The sequence below is a fragment of the Pinus tabuliformis genome, chromosome 7 (assembly GCF_031772625.1).
Source record: "Pinus tabuliformis cultivar Carrire ecotype Pingquan chromosome 7, CPIR1, whole genome shotgun sequence".
Lineage (NCBI taxonomy): Eukaryota > Viridiplantae > Streptophyta > Pinopsida > Pinales > Pinaceae > Pinus > Pinus tabuliformis.
Window position 1 is genome coordinate 686,971,307 of NC_142293.1, and position 13,759 is coordinate 686,985,065.

Sequence of the window (13,759 nt, forward strand, 5' to 3'; positions counted from 1 at the left end):
CGGGTTGGAGCCCATGCGAGTAAACTTGAGTATGCAATCTATCACTTCGCTCGAGTGTGGAAGGAGGGAAACCCTCAACTTCACCGGCGGAATCATGAGTGAACCAGAACTGTATTAAAGACTGGGCAAACCCTTACAGTCGCATAGAATGTCGAATGTTAAATATAAATGCATGCATGTATATGGATAAAGCAAGTTAACAGATAACCAATAAATCTTAAAACCCTCGCAAGAGTTAGAAACCGAATGTCATAAACAAGAGCACATAAGCAATGTAGCCTCAACTCCGTTTTAGGAACAGAGAGTGCTTACAATGAGCCAAACGAGAGGTCATAAAACTGAAACGTAAACACATATATAAATTCGATACTGAAGCAACAGTAATACAAATCATTTCATTAGAAAAGAACCGTGAAAACCTGTATCACAAGTTCGTATATATGTAGCTATGGCCACGAGGGCATTTAACAAAGGAAATAACATCATGCACGGGTGGGAACCATTAAATCTTACGCGTTCTGCCCCTTGAACTATTTAATTGACAAAGTCAGGGTATCAACCCGCGTAAACAACATTCAAGCTTAAACCCTTAACCTGTTCGGATACAAAGCAGAATGACTTCCAGAAGTAATATTATACAAATCAATGGTCACGGCTGAGCATATTACTCTTAGACTGAACCTTTTCCTAGACAAGTCTATAATCTAAGACTCGGGTCGAAACCCAAAACTGTTAACAGGGTTCCATGCCGCGGTGATGCCACCGGGTATCCCTGTCAGAGTAATTTAACACTCAGCTGTTGTCCTAAAACAAAACTATGGGAATAAAAAGTAAACGGCATAACGGCATAATGGTATTCGAGCATACCTGTAACCCAACAGAAGGAAGAGCGAAAGGGCTCCCATCTCCGACAAGGTGTGGTCACCGGTCACTGTGCGTCTGAGACAGAAGGGAAAAACAACGAGAGTCTGGTTAAACTTTGAAATGGCATTGCAAAACTGGAAACTGACATAAACTGAAAACAATATAATCGTATGATCTTATACCTGTGTCAACTGATGCGAAGGAGGAAATGAACCAAGGGTCTGGAGCTGAACGTAGTAGCCGGAGCAGAGGTAAGTGAAACGCCATGGCTCTGCGACACACCGTCGCAGCGAGAAAGGAGGAATAATAAGCCGAAAATGAAGAACCTCAATAATATATACCACGCCTCACCTGCCAGCTACGTGTTAAACCCTCAACCTTTGATCTGCAGGAAAGGTTTACCATCGTTCGATGGCACATCATGTTCAATGGATTCGGGCGCGAAAGTGTTAAGTCCAAGGTAGCAGATCCGTAAGTTCTTGGAGCACTGGGATCACATGGCCTCACGGCAGCTGGCCGTGGATCTTTCCAGATGGACGGTGTTGCTTTCCACCGAGGTCAAGGCCGGACACAACGTCCCTTTTACAGATATCTCGGGATTAGAACAGAGACACGTCAACAAATTGCCATAACTCGCCTTTAAAGACTGCCAGACCTTTGATTTATGCGCAATATAACTCGTTGCAGACTTTGGAAAGTCATACATGTATGCTATATATTGTTTGTTTATGGTTCCTTACGAGAACCTTTGTATATGGTATGTCCAACGAATATATATATATTGAAACTCAACCCTTAAACTCATTACCTTATTATATAACTGTTGATGTATGATGGATATGGATGAGTCGTTGTGAAAGGTAACACATAAAGACTTACATGCTTATTACCATGAGGTTAATCCTGATAAATATATATATGGTAGTTAATCAATATAAAAAAAAAAAATTATGTGTACGTGACAATATGGTATCAGAGCCCAAGGTTTACAACTCTGTGACCTTTGGGAAAATTTTTAAAGATTACAGCAACATGAACATAAACAGTATTAAAGTAACACTTCTGCAATACACCAAGATAAATTAAATCTGTTTAATGAGTTGTTCTGAAGCAGGTAGTAGCATAATGAGAAGAGCAAACAGTGCTCCTTATGGGAATCCGGAACCTCCAGATAACGTGGAACAACCTCAAGGGAATTCTGAGTTTTGGGTACAATTAGGAGCAGCAGGTCGCACCACTGACTCAACGCTACTGAGGACATTGCAGGAACTAAAAGATGAAATGGCTCAGCTGCGTGCGGATAACGCAAGATTGAATGTGGAACAGGAGAGGATCCTGAAAAGCTTATCTGATAAACAACATCAGCAGCAGTCACATCCGAGGCCGGAACAAGCACCAATAACAGATGAACAGAGCTATCATACTGAACAGGAGGAAGCAGAAGATAGAGGAGAGACACGAGGAGAGAAGTCTGTTAACGCTTCTGAATACCAGACTCCAAAAAGACCCCGGATGGAATTACATGGAGAATTCAGGAAGATTAAACCGCCTCATTTTGACGGAGAGTCTGAAGAAGCTGCAGAAGCATGGCTGATCAATATGAATAAGTATTTTCAGGTGTATGAATACGATCAGCATCTTAAGGCAAGGCTGGCTATATTCCAGTTGCAAGCCAAAGCCACGCTATGGTGGGAAGAGGTCAAGATGGTGCGGGGAATAAGTGAACAGGATGTGACATGGAAAAAGTTTCAAAAATATTTTAAAGAGAAGTACCTGACAGAGAGGTTTTATGATGAAAAGGCACGCGAATTTCACGATCTGCGGCTGGGACAGCAAACCATTGATGAGTTTGTAACCAAGTTCACCTCCCTGCTACGCTATGTGCCCTATATTCATGAAGAGAAGGCTAAAGTACAAAGATTTGTTAGTAGCCTACCTTTGACAATGCGAGAAAGGATAGAGTTCGATAATCCGAAAACCATGGACGAAGCAATCCGAAAAGCAAGATTGTGTTATCAGCAGAATAAATCAAAAGGAGAAAATTCTGGAAAGCGTTGGACAGATAAACGAGGCAGTAAAATACCTATGGGTAGTAAAGGAGCACGCAGTAGTTTTCAGAAAGGATTTTCGAAAGGAACTAGTACCAAAAATCCAGCAAAAACTCAGAGCAGATTCAAACATCCTGCAGATTCCAAATACAGTGAACAGCAAGTTAGATTGGACACTGAAGGCGCTGCTCGACCACCTGTTCAGTGTTGGGGCTGTGGCGGACCCCATTATATCAGAAACTGCCCTCATCGAAAGGACAGCGATCAGTTGTCCCAAATCTACGAAGCTTCAACAGTAGGAGATGTGGCTCGATCCATGCCCAGAATAAATGCAGCACTGGAAGATCGGCAAGCTGATTACCAGCCAACTATGATAGAGTTCGAAGGTAAGATCTTTGACCGAATTGTTTCTGTTTTAGTATACCCAGGAGCTACTCTAAGCTATATAAGTCCTAAAGTGGTAGAAGGCTGTGGTTTGCAAACCACTAAATTCAAAAGCCCGTGGTTAGTACAGCTGGCCACCGGGACCAAAAGAAGAGTACTAACCAAAGTCAGTAATTGTCCATTAAAGTTAGCTGGCCAAATCATAACAACTGAGTTAAATGTACTCCCTCTTGGTTCCTATGACGTGCTGATAGGAATGGACTGGTTGGAACGACGGTGGTCTATAATTAATTGTAAAACAAAAACAGTTTCTTATAGAGATGAGCTGGGTATGGGAAAGGAAATCCAAGGCATCCAGAAACTAGTGCAGATTCGGCCGATCACAGCCTCCCAGCTGGTTAAATGTATCCGGAATAAGTGTCAGATTTATGCAGTGCAAGTGGGGTTTGCAGATTCAGTGGATAAGGTTGCAACTGTTAAAGATATACCTGTAGTGCAAGAATTTGCAGATGTATTCCCTGAAGAGATTCCAGGGCTGCCACCCAGAAGGGATTTGGATTTTACCATTGAGCCGATACCCAGAGCAGCCCCAGTATCCCGGGCACCCTATCGGATGAGTGTGCCAGAGTTAACTGAGTTAAAAATGCAGCTGCAAGAGCTGCTAGAAAAGAAGTACATCCGTCCCAGTGTCTCTCCTTGGGGAGCACCTGTGCTGTTTGTGAGGAAGAAAGATGGGACTCTGCGAATGAGCATAGACTATAGACAACTGAATAAACTAACAGTCAAAAACAAATATCCACTACCCCGCATTGATGAGCTATTTGATCAAGTGAAGGGGGCGACCATCTTCTCAAAGATCGATTTGAGATCAGGTTACCATCAAATCAGAATTAAAGATGAGGACATAGCCAAGACAACTTTTCGTACTCGTTACGGACATTACGAGTTTGTGGTACTGCCTTTTGGATTAACAAATGCACCTGCAACATTCATGTGCTTGATGAATAGTGTATTTCATCAATATTTAGACAAATTTGTATTAATCTTCATTGATGATATACTCATTTATTCCCGAAATAAGAAAGAACATGAGGAACATTTAAGGATAGTGTTACAGACCTTATGGGAGCATCAGTTATATGGAAAATTCAGCAAGTGTGATTTCTATAAAGAGCAGATCCAGTATTTGGGTCACATTATTACAAAGGACGGTATAGCCGTAGACCCTGAAAAGATTAAAACTATAATGGATTGGCCTACACCCAAGGATGTAGCAGACATTCGATCTTTCATGGGGCTGGCTGGACACTACCGGCGGTTTGTAGAGGGTTTTTCTAGAGTTGCTTTTCCCATTACCTCCTTGCAAAAGAAAGGAAAAGCGTTTAAGTGGACAGCAGATTGTCAGCGGAGCTTCGAACAGCTCAAGCATTTACTCACCACAGCACCTGTGCTGTGTGTGGCAGATCCTGAAAAGGAATATGTAGTCTGTACAGATGCCAGTAAGGAGGGCGTGGGTGGAGTGCTAATGCAGGAAGGCAAAGTGATTGCCTATGAGTCCAGGAAGTTGAAGGAGCATGAGCAGAAATATTCTGCCTATGACCTGGAATTAACCGTTGTGATTCATGCTTTGAAGATGTGGCGCCATTATCTGGTAGGGAGAAAATTTCTGCTAATGACAGATCACCACAGTTTGACTAGTTACTTTAGTCAACCTACTTTAAACGCAAGACAAGCAAGATGGGTGGACTTTTTGGGAAATTTCGATTTCGAAATTAAACACCTAAAAGGAAAGGAGAACAGAGTAGCTGATGCACTAAGTCGAAAAGTACATTGCATTTATGAGATTGGTATCAGTCAAGGATGGTCCACTCTTGACCAAGAGATTGAGGAGGCTGCGGCGCAAGATCAGATTTATTTGCAAAAGAAACATTTGGTGCAAAATTCAGATGACCGTTCCATACAGCAAGGTTATACCTTGAATACAGCTGGCATGTTGTGTTTTCAAAAGAAGATCTACATACCTAATCAAAGCAGTATTAAAGAAAAGATTCTGGATGAAAATCATAGAAGTCCCTATGCAGGGCATCCTGGTTACCAGAAACTAATCACCTCACTAAGGAAGGAATATTACTGGCCCGGCATGAAGAAGGATGTTGTAGAATACCTGGCACGCTGTTTGGAGTGTCAGCAAGTGAAAGCTGAACATCAGCATCCTGCAGGACTACTACAGCCTATACCCATACCAGAATGGAAATGGGAGACCATAACCATGGACTTTATTACCGGTTTGCCGAGATCCAAAAAGAATAATGATTCAATAATGGTAGTAGTGGACAAACTTAGCAAGTCAGCCCACTTTATACCGGTTCAATCCACTTATCGTGCAGCTCAAATCGCAAACATTTTCATGCAAAATATATTTAAACTGCATGGGCTGCCGAAAATAATAATATCGGATCGTGATGTTAAGTTTACCTCAGCTTTTTGGAGGACCTTATTTGAAGGTCTAGGGACTCAATTAAACTTCAGCACCGCATATCATCCGCAAACTGACGGACAGACTGAGCGCGTGAATCAAGTACTGGAGGACATGTTGAGATCTTATGTGATGCAGCAACCTACACGATGGGAAGAGTATCTACACCTAGTGGAATTCGCCTATAACAATGGTTATCACTCATCCTTGAAGAGGAGTCCTTTCGAAGTACTCTACGGCCGAAAGTGTCGCACACCCTCCAGTTGGGGTGGACCAGAGGACAAATTTTTGCTGGGTCCTGAGATGTTGGAAGAAATGGAAGTGATGGTGAAAAAAGTTCGAGCTAATCTAAAGATGGCTCAGGACAGGCAGAAAAATTTCGCAGATCGGAAAAGAACATTTAAAGAGTACCAAGTGGGTGAACATGTGTACATCAGAATTCGTGCTAGGAAAAGTACCCTTCAATGGAATACCTGTGCCAAATTGGCACCGCGTTTCTGTGGACCATTTCAAATTCTGGCACGAGTTGGGCCGGTAGCTTACCAGCTCGCTCTACCCAGCCATATTCGGGTCCACAATGTCTTTCATGTATCAGTTTTGAAGAGATATGTGTATGACCCTAGACATATTATAAGTTGGCAGGATATTCAGGTAAGAAGGCCTGTTAGATGATGTAAACTTAAAAAATATACTAGTAAGCAGCTGACTTAATTGTTTTGTGTTTCAGGTGGAACCGGAAGGAGAGTTCCTGGTCGAACCAGTGAACATATTAGATCAGAGAAGAGTCGAGCTGCGGAGAAAGGTCATCAGCCAGGTTAAAGTGCAGTGGCAGCACTTTGGGCCTGAAGAGGCCACCTGGGAAGATGAACAAAAGATGAGGGATATTTATCCCAGACTATTTTTGGATAAGAAGCAACATCGGGACGATGTAGACTTTCAGGAGGGGGAGATGTAACACCCCTTGTGAAAAGTAAATGCTAGTAACTAGTGAAGTAATTATGAAATAAAGACTTTATTTAAATTACGTGTAATCCTGTTGTTAATGTTATATTAATAAAAAGACAGTTGTGTTGGTACCATTTTGAATTGAGTTATGATTAATCATGGTTAGTAACTGAGGAATCGGTTACCCTAACTACCTGGAGGTAGTTGAGTCCCCAGAGGAAAAAGGGGAAAAATGCCAAGTCTGGTTAGGATCAGATGGCAGAGAAAAAATGAGAAGGAATGCTATGCTGGTTAGGATCAGATAGCTTAAGGGGAAAAAGAAATTTTCCTGTGCACGCTACATCTGGTTAGGACCAGATAGCGTTGACTGGCGAAGACCAGTGCCATTGCGGTCGAGTAGGACCTGCAAGTGCTTGGGGGTGGAAGTTCAGTGAGGACTTCCTACGGACGGGTGGATTGATAAGCATTACCAGTAAGTTGGCAGATAACAGGTATGGTTGCTACTTGTTGCCTCTGTTAGTATGTTATTACACTGTACTGTGCTGAGAAAGTGAAAGGAACTAACAGCTATTTGCATAAATTCGTAAACAGTGTTATGAAAGCAAGTAGCATATATTGTAAGCAATAGAGTATTTGCATAAATTCGCAAACAGTGTTATGAAAAACAGTAGCATAAACTGTAAGCAATAGAGGAACGAACAGATACGAGTATGGCCTGTAACCTGAATATACATTTACTGGTAAAACATTGATAACTGTATGAAAAGCAATATCCGAACTTGAGTGGTCTGGCTACCAAAGATATATATGAAATAATAGATAACTGGGTTATATCAGATTTAACGTCAACATTATAACTCATTTCAAGAAAATTATGTAACAGTAAACCATATGCATGCGAAAAGGAATAAATACTCAGATATCTCAAGAAGCAAAAAGAATAAGTACAGCGCACCCTGCCGTGAAGCAGTAGCCAACCCTGGCACTCTATGTGTGTATTCAACAGTAAACGAGTTAGCCTCTCGGCCAGTATTAGAAAATGAACAAGCTGTGTGTGATTTAATAATCATAAAGAAATACAGACGAAAATGAAAACGGGTTGGAGCCCATGCGAGTAAACTTGAGTATGCAATCTATCACTTCGCTCGAGCGTGGAAGGAGGGAAACCCTCAACCTCACCGGCGGAATCATGAGTGATCCAGAACTGTATTAAAGACTGGGCAAACCCTTACAGTCGCATAGAATGTCGAATGTTAAATATAAATGCATGCATGTATATGGATAAAGCAAGTTAACAGATAACCAATAAATCTTAAAACCCTCGCAAGAGTTAGAAACCGAATGTCATAAACAAGAGCACATAAGCAATGTAGCCTCAACTCCGTTTTAGGAACAGAGAGTGCTTACAATGAGCCAAACGAGAGGTCATAAAACTGAAACGTAAACACATATATAAATTCGATACTGAAGCAACAGTAATACAAATCATTTCATTAGAAAAGAACCTTGAAAACCTGTATCACAAGTTCGTATATATGTAGCTATGGCCACGAGGGCATTTAACAAAGGAAATAACATCATGCACGGGTGGGAACCATTAAATCTTACGCGCTCTGTCCCTTGAACTATTTAATTGACAAAGTCAGGGTATCAACCCGCGTAAACAACATTCAAGCTTAAACCCTTAACCTGTTCGGATACAAAGCAGAATGACTTCCAAAAGTAATATTATACAAATCAATGGTCACGGCTGAGCATATTACTCTTAGACTGAACCTTTTCCTAGACAAGTCTATAATCTAAGACTCGGGTCGAAACCCAAAACTGTTAACAGGGTTCCATGCCGCGGTGATGCCACTGGGTATCCCTGTCAGAGTAATTTAACACTCAGCTGTTGTCCTAAAACAAAACTATGGGAATAAAAAGTAAACGGCATAACGGCATAATGGTATTCGAGCATACCTATAACCCAACAGAAGGAAGAGCGAAAGGGCTCCCATCTCCGACAAGGTGTGGTCACCGGTCACTGTGCGTCTGAGACAGAAGGGAAAAACAACGAGAGTCTGGTTAAACTTTGAAATGGCATTGCAAAACTGGAAACTGACATAAACTGAAAACAATATAATCGTATGATCTTATACCTGTGTCAACTGATGCGAAGGAGGAAATGAACCAAGGGTCTAGAGCTGAACGTAGTAGCCGGAGCAGAGGTAAGTGAAACGCCATGGCTCTGCGACACACCGTCGCAGCGAGAAAGGAGGAATAATAAGCCGAAAATGAAGAACCTCAATAATATATACCACGCCTCACCTGCCAGCTACGTGTTAAACCCTCAACCTTTGATCTGCAGGAAAGGTTTACCATCGTTCGATGGCACATCATGTTCAATGGATTCGGGCGCGAAAGTGTTAAGTCCAAGGTAGCAGATCCGTAAGTGCTTGGAGCACTGGGATCACATGGCCTCACGGCAGCTGGCCGTGGATCTTTCCAGATGGACGGTGTTGCTTTCCACCGAGGTCAAGGCCGGACACAACGTCCCTTTTACAGATATCTCGGGATTAGAACAGAGACACGTCAACAAATTGCCATAACTTGCCTTTAAAGACTGTCAGACCTTTCATTTATGCGCAATATAACTCGTTGCAGACTTTGGAAAGTCATACATGTATGCTATATATTGTTTGTTTATGGTTCCTTACGAGAACCTTTGTATATGGTATGTCCAACGAATATATATATATTGAAACTCAACCCTTAAACTCATTACTTTATTATATAACTGTTGATGTATGATGGATATGGATGAGTCCTTGTGAAAGGTAACATATAAAGACTTACATGCTTATTACCATGAGGTTAATCCTGATAAATATATATATGGTAGTTAATCAATATAAAAAGAAATATTTTTTTTATGTGTACGTGACATTTTACCTATGTGAAAAAATTATTTTATCTTTTTATTAGTGAGAGGGAGACATGTTTTATTTTACGTATGTGAAAAAATTATTATATATTTTTTTTATTAGTGAGGGAGAGAGCGAGAGAGAGATGTTTTATTTTTTATTATCTTTTGTTATGAGAGAGAGAGGGATGTTTTATTTTACCTATGTGAATTGTATTTTGTTATTATTTAGAGAGAGATGGGGTGATGGGAAAAGGGAGGGAGGAGGAGAGAGGGGGACTCACACACACATAATATATGGAGGGAGATTCGAGAGAGAGAGAGAGAGAGAGAGAGAGAGAGAGAGAGAGAGAGAGATGGGAGGAGGGAACAAGGGAGGGAGGCGAGAGGGGAAAAGAGAGGGAGACGGAGGGAGAGGAGTTAGGGGGGGAGAGAGAGAGATAGAGAGAGACGGGAGGACGAGGGGGAGGTATAGAGAGGAGGGGGGAGGGAGAGAGAGGGAGCATGGGAGAGAGAGAGAGAGGGAGAGGGAGAGGGAGAGGAGAGGGAGAGGAACAGTGAGAGGGAAGAGGGAGAGGGAGGGAGAGAGGGGTACTCCCTAGGTGTTAGAAGCCATATTAAATACTTTTAGAGGTACTACAAGTTCTTAACAAGACCCAGATCTCAAAATCTATTATCAAATTGAAGAAGGAACTTTTCTAAGCTAGAAGAAGGATGCTCCCATAATAATGGACTCTTTATCATCCCCAAGATGTGTTCTCCAACGAATGCTCCCTATCAACCACCCAAGAAATTGTCTTCTTTTTTTGTAGCGATTGATGAGCCCAACTTGAAGATAGGGTCCTTAACAATCATGGTCTTCTCCAAAGAGGCACCTAACACTATGTTGCAACAAAACTATAAACAAGAGTAAATGCCTAAAATTGTGATAGTTGCGTGCTATTTCACCACCCACTTTCAAGTCTATGATTTCTTGTGCTACACATAACAAGTTCCACAAACTTTGAATTCTATGATTTTGTGTGTTGCACGTAACAAGTTCCATGCCTTGCACATAACAAGTTCCATACTATCTTTTTATTAAGGCATGTTGGAATCTCAATGCACCCCTTGGGATAGTTTTATTTTTCTAAAGGTATCTCCCATCCTCAACCCCTCCCCATAAGATTTGAAACTATTACCTAATGAGAAGTAAACCCCACACAAACTTTTATATATATATATATATATATATTCTTTATTTTTCCCTAATTGTACCACTTCCTCAATGGATAAATTGTTTAAGCATACATCACTTCCCCAATGTATAGATATGCCCACCTAACCAATTCAAATTAATTCAAAACAATCCCAATATTCCTTCACATCAATAGAATAATCAATGATCGAGTCTCATGTTTGTATAGATTTTGTTCCAAATCCATCGCATTCAATTTCTTTTGTACCAATACAGTAGTCACACCGTATTTAATCACTTTCGCTTCTCCTTTCTTCCTCATATTGGAATTTGAACTCTGAACATGTAGCCATGATTCACCGTACATGTTTATTATTACATTTCATTGTTCACCAACGTGTGATCGTAGAGTATTAATCAAGTTAATATGAAACTACGAAATATATCATTATACTAAGAATAATTCTAAATTTTGAAAATTATATTTATGTTTATGGTTAATTTTGTTTAAAGAAAAAAATCATGGACAAACAATTTATGGATACTATAAACGTAAAAGTAATATAATAAGATTCATGTGAAGATTTACATTTTATTATTGTTTTAATATCGTATATTATAGAATAGGTTGATATATTATTTCATAACATTAAAAATAAAGTACAATAAGTTTATAGGGCATATAATAGGTAGTGACATAGTGTTTTGTTAAGGCACTCCATGGTGAAAATATTACCACTTTGAAATTTCATGGGCAAAAATCCATCCATGTTAAAGGGTTTTGTAGCATAGGTCAGATGCCCTCGAGAGATATTGAGAACTTAGATATCCCTCGGTCATGGGTACTCAAACCAAAGATTAAGGGTGTGAGTCATATAAAGATTCACATTACATAACAAACAAAAGGAATAGAGTAATAATAATGCTGTTAGAAATTACAATTAATTTCAAATAAAAAATGACTTATTTTGGTTTATTCATATCTTAAATTAGTGTAGGAAAAATAATTAAATAGATGATATAATATAATAAAAATATCGATGCATTTAGAATTATTTGAAAGTTGCATCTAGGGACAATTTTGAGAGTAAAATGTTTTTCTCGTAGCAAAAAGATTATATATATATATATATATATATATATATATATATATATATATATATATATATCAATATTTAAATTCAATGTTGTATTTATATTATGGTTCATATTAATTATGTATTGAGTGAATTCAATCTAGCAGAAATCTTGTTGCAGAACCATCTCATTCGTAAGAGTATATGGTGAATGAGATGTGGACAAAAAAAAAAATACGTATTTAAAATAACATCAATAGAGACTCCTAAAATAATTAACTAACAAGTGAACTAAAAGAATTTGTGTTTACTTATGTAATATTAATGAAATTTATACAATTTGTTAGAATATATAAGGAGGATTCGAAAATAATAAGGTTTTATATTAAAATTCACTTTCAATAAATCAAGGCATTTGTTGTTTGCACAAGAACTACCTATCTTCAAATAAGTTTTACTTCTCATATCGCTTCCCTAATCTAAAATACTAAGCCTAATAAAAATATAAAGTGAGGAAATATTTGAATCATAAGTAAACTATAAAGGGATAGCATATGAAAGATTACACTTTGTAAATACATGATTCCAACCTAATAGTCATTAAAATTTTGGTTATTCAACCTTTGTTGTAATATAATAGCTCCTCCAAGAACAAAAAGTTATAATTTCCAATCCATAATGATACTTAATCATTTCTCTCTAAAAATATATGAACCATCATTAATAAAGTGATATATATTAGTATTAAAAAATAAAAAGTACATTTTTGGAAGCTAAAATGATTTATTATTAAACAAAATAATTAATCAAATTTAAAGCTTGTGAGTAATTTTATAGTATAATATAGAGCTAAGAAAAATAGAACCTCATTAATTTTGATATGGCAAACTTTAAGGTGGTGGACAGAAAATTCTTGTGACATGAGGTTGTGATTCATAAACCAACTTGCTTCTAATTCTTATCTATTATTCTCTTTTTTACATTGTCCCTTAAATATTTGAACATTACAAAGGTTTACGAGAAAATGGATTTTTATTACTAGTTTGAAATCTCATGGGAAAAAATCCATCCATGTTAAAGGGTTTTGTAGCATAGGTCAAGTGCCCTCAAGAGATATTGAGAACTTAGATATCCCTGGGTCATGGCTATTCAAACCAAAGATTAAGGGTGTGAGTCATATAAAGATTCACATTACATAACAAACAAAAGGAATAGAGTAATAATAATGATGTTAGAAATTACAATTAATTTCAAATAAAAAATGACTTATTTTGGTTTATTCATATCTTTTTTTTTTTTTTTTTTTTTTTTTTTTTTTTTTTTTTTTTTGTATCAGAGGAATCGGCAACTGGGACAGCCTCGCAACTCGCGTGACACGGGGTCGATTCTGGCCGCCACCACTATAACCTCTGGGCTTCGCGCCGGCCCACTATAACGCATCACCAAGGTAAGTCCGGGGGATTTGAACTCGTGACCTTCAGAGCGGAGTCGCCTTTCTAACGACTTCCCGCGATGTGATTACCAACTCGCCTACCCCCGTGGGGCTTGGTTTATTCATATCTTAAATTAGTGTAGGAAAAATAATTAAATAGAAGATATAATATAATTAAAAAACGGATGCATTTAGAATTATTTGAAAATTGCATCTAGGGACAATTTTGAGGGTGAAATCTTCTTCTGGTAGCAAAAAAATTGAATATATATATATATATATATATATATATAGATATAGATAGATAGCCAATAAAAGTTATATTTAAATTCAATGTTGTATTATGGTTCATATTCATTATGTATTGAGTGAATTTAATCTAGCAGAAATCTTGTTGCAGAACCGTCTCATTTGTAAGAGTATATGGTGAATGAGATACGGACAACAAAAAA

The 13,759-nt window shown here is 38.7% G+C and overlaps 2 long non-coding RNA genes across 2 annotated transcripts; both read right to left on the minus strand.

Moving 5' to 3' along the window:
- Positions 1-333: 333 nt before the first annotated feature.
- On the minus strand, positions 334-1,216 carry LOC149249351 (uncharacterized). Its single transcript, XR_016265841.1, has 3 exons — positions 1,047-1,216; positions 868-939; positions 334-772 (listed from the first exon to the last, which is right to left on the minus strand). It is a non-coding gene; the product is annotated as an uncharacterized LOC149249351 (long non-coding RNA).
- Positions 1,217-8,146: 6,930 nt separating this feature from the next.
- Positions 8,147-9,249, minus strand: LOC149249352 (uncharacterized). Its single transcript, XR_016265842.1, has 3 exons — positions 8,859-9,249; positions 8,680-8,751; positions 8,147-8,584 (listed from the first exon to the last, which is right to left on the minus strand). It is a non-coding gene; the product is annotated as an uncharacterized LOC149249352 (long non-coding RNA).
- Positions 9,250-13,759: the final 4,510 nt, after the last annotated feature.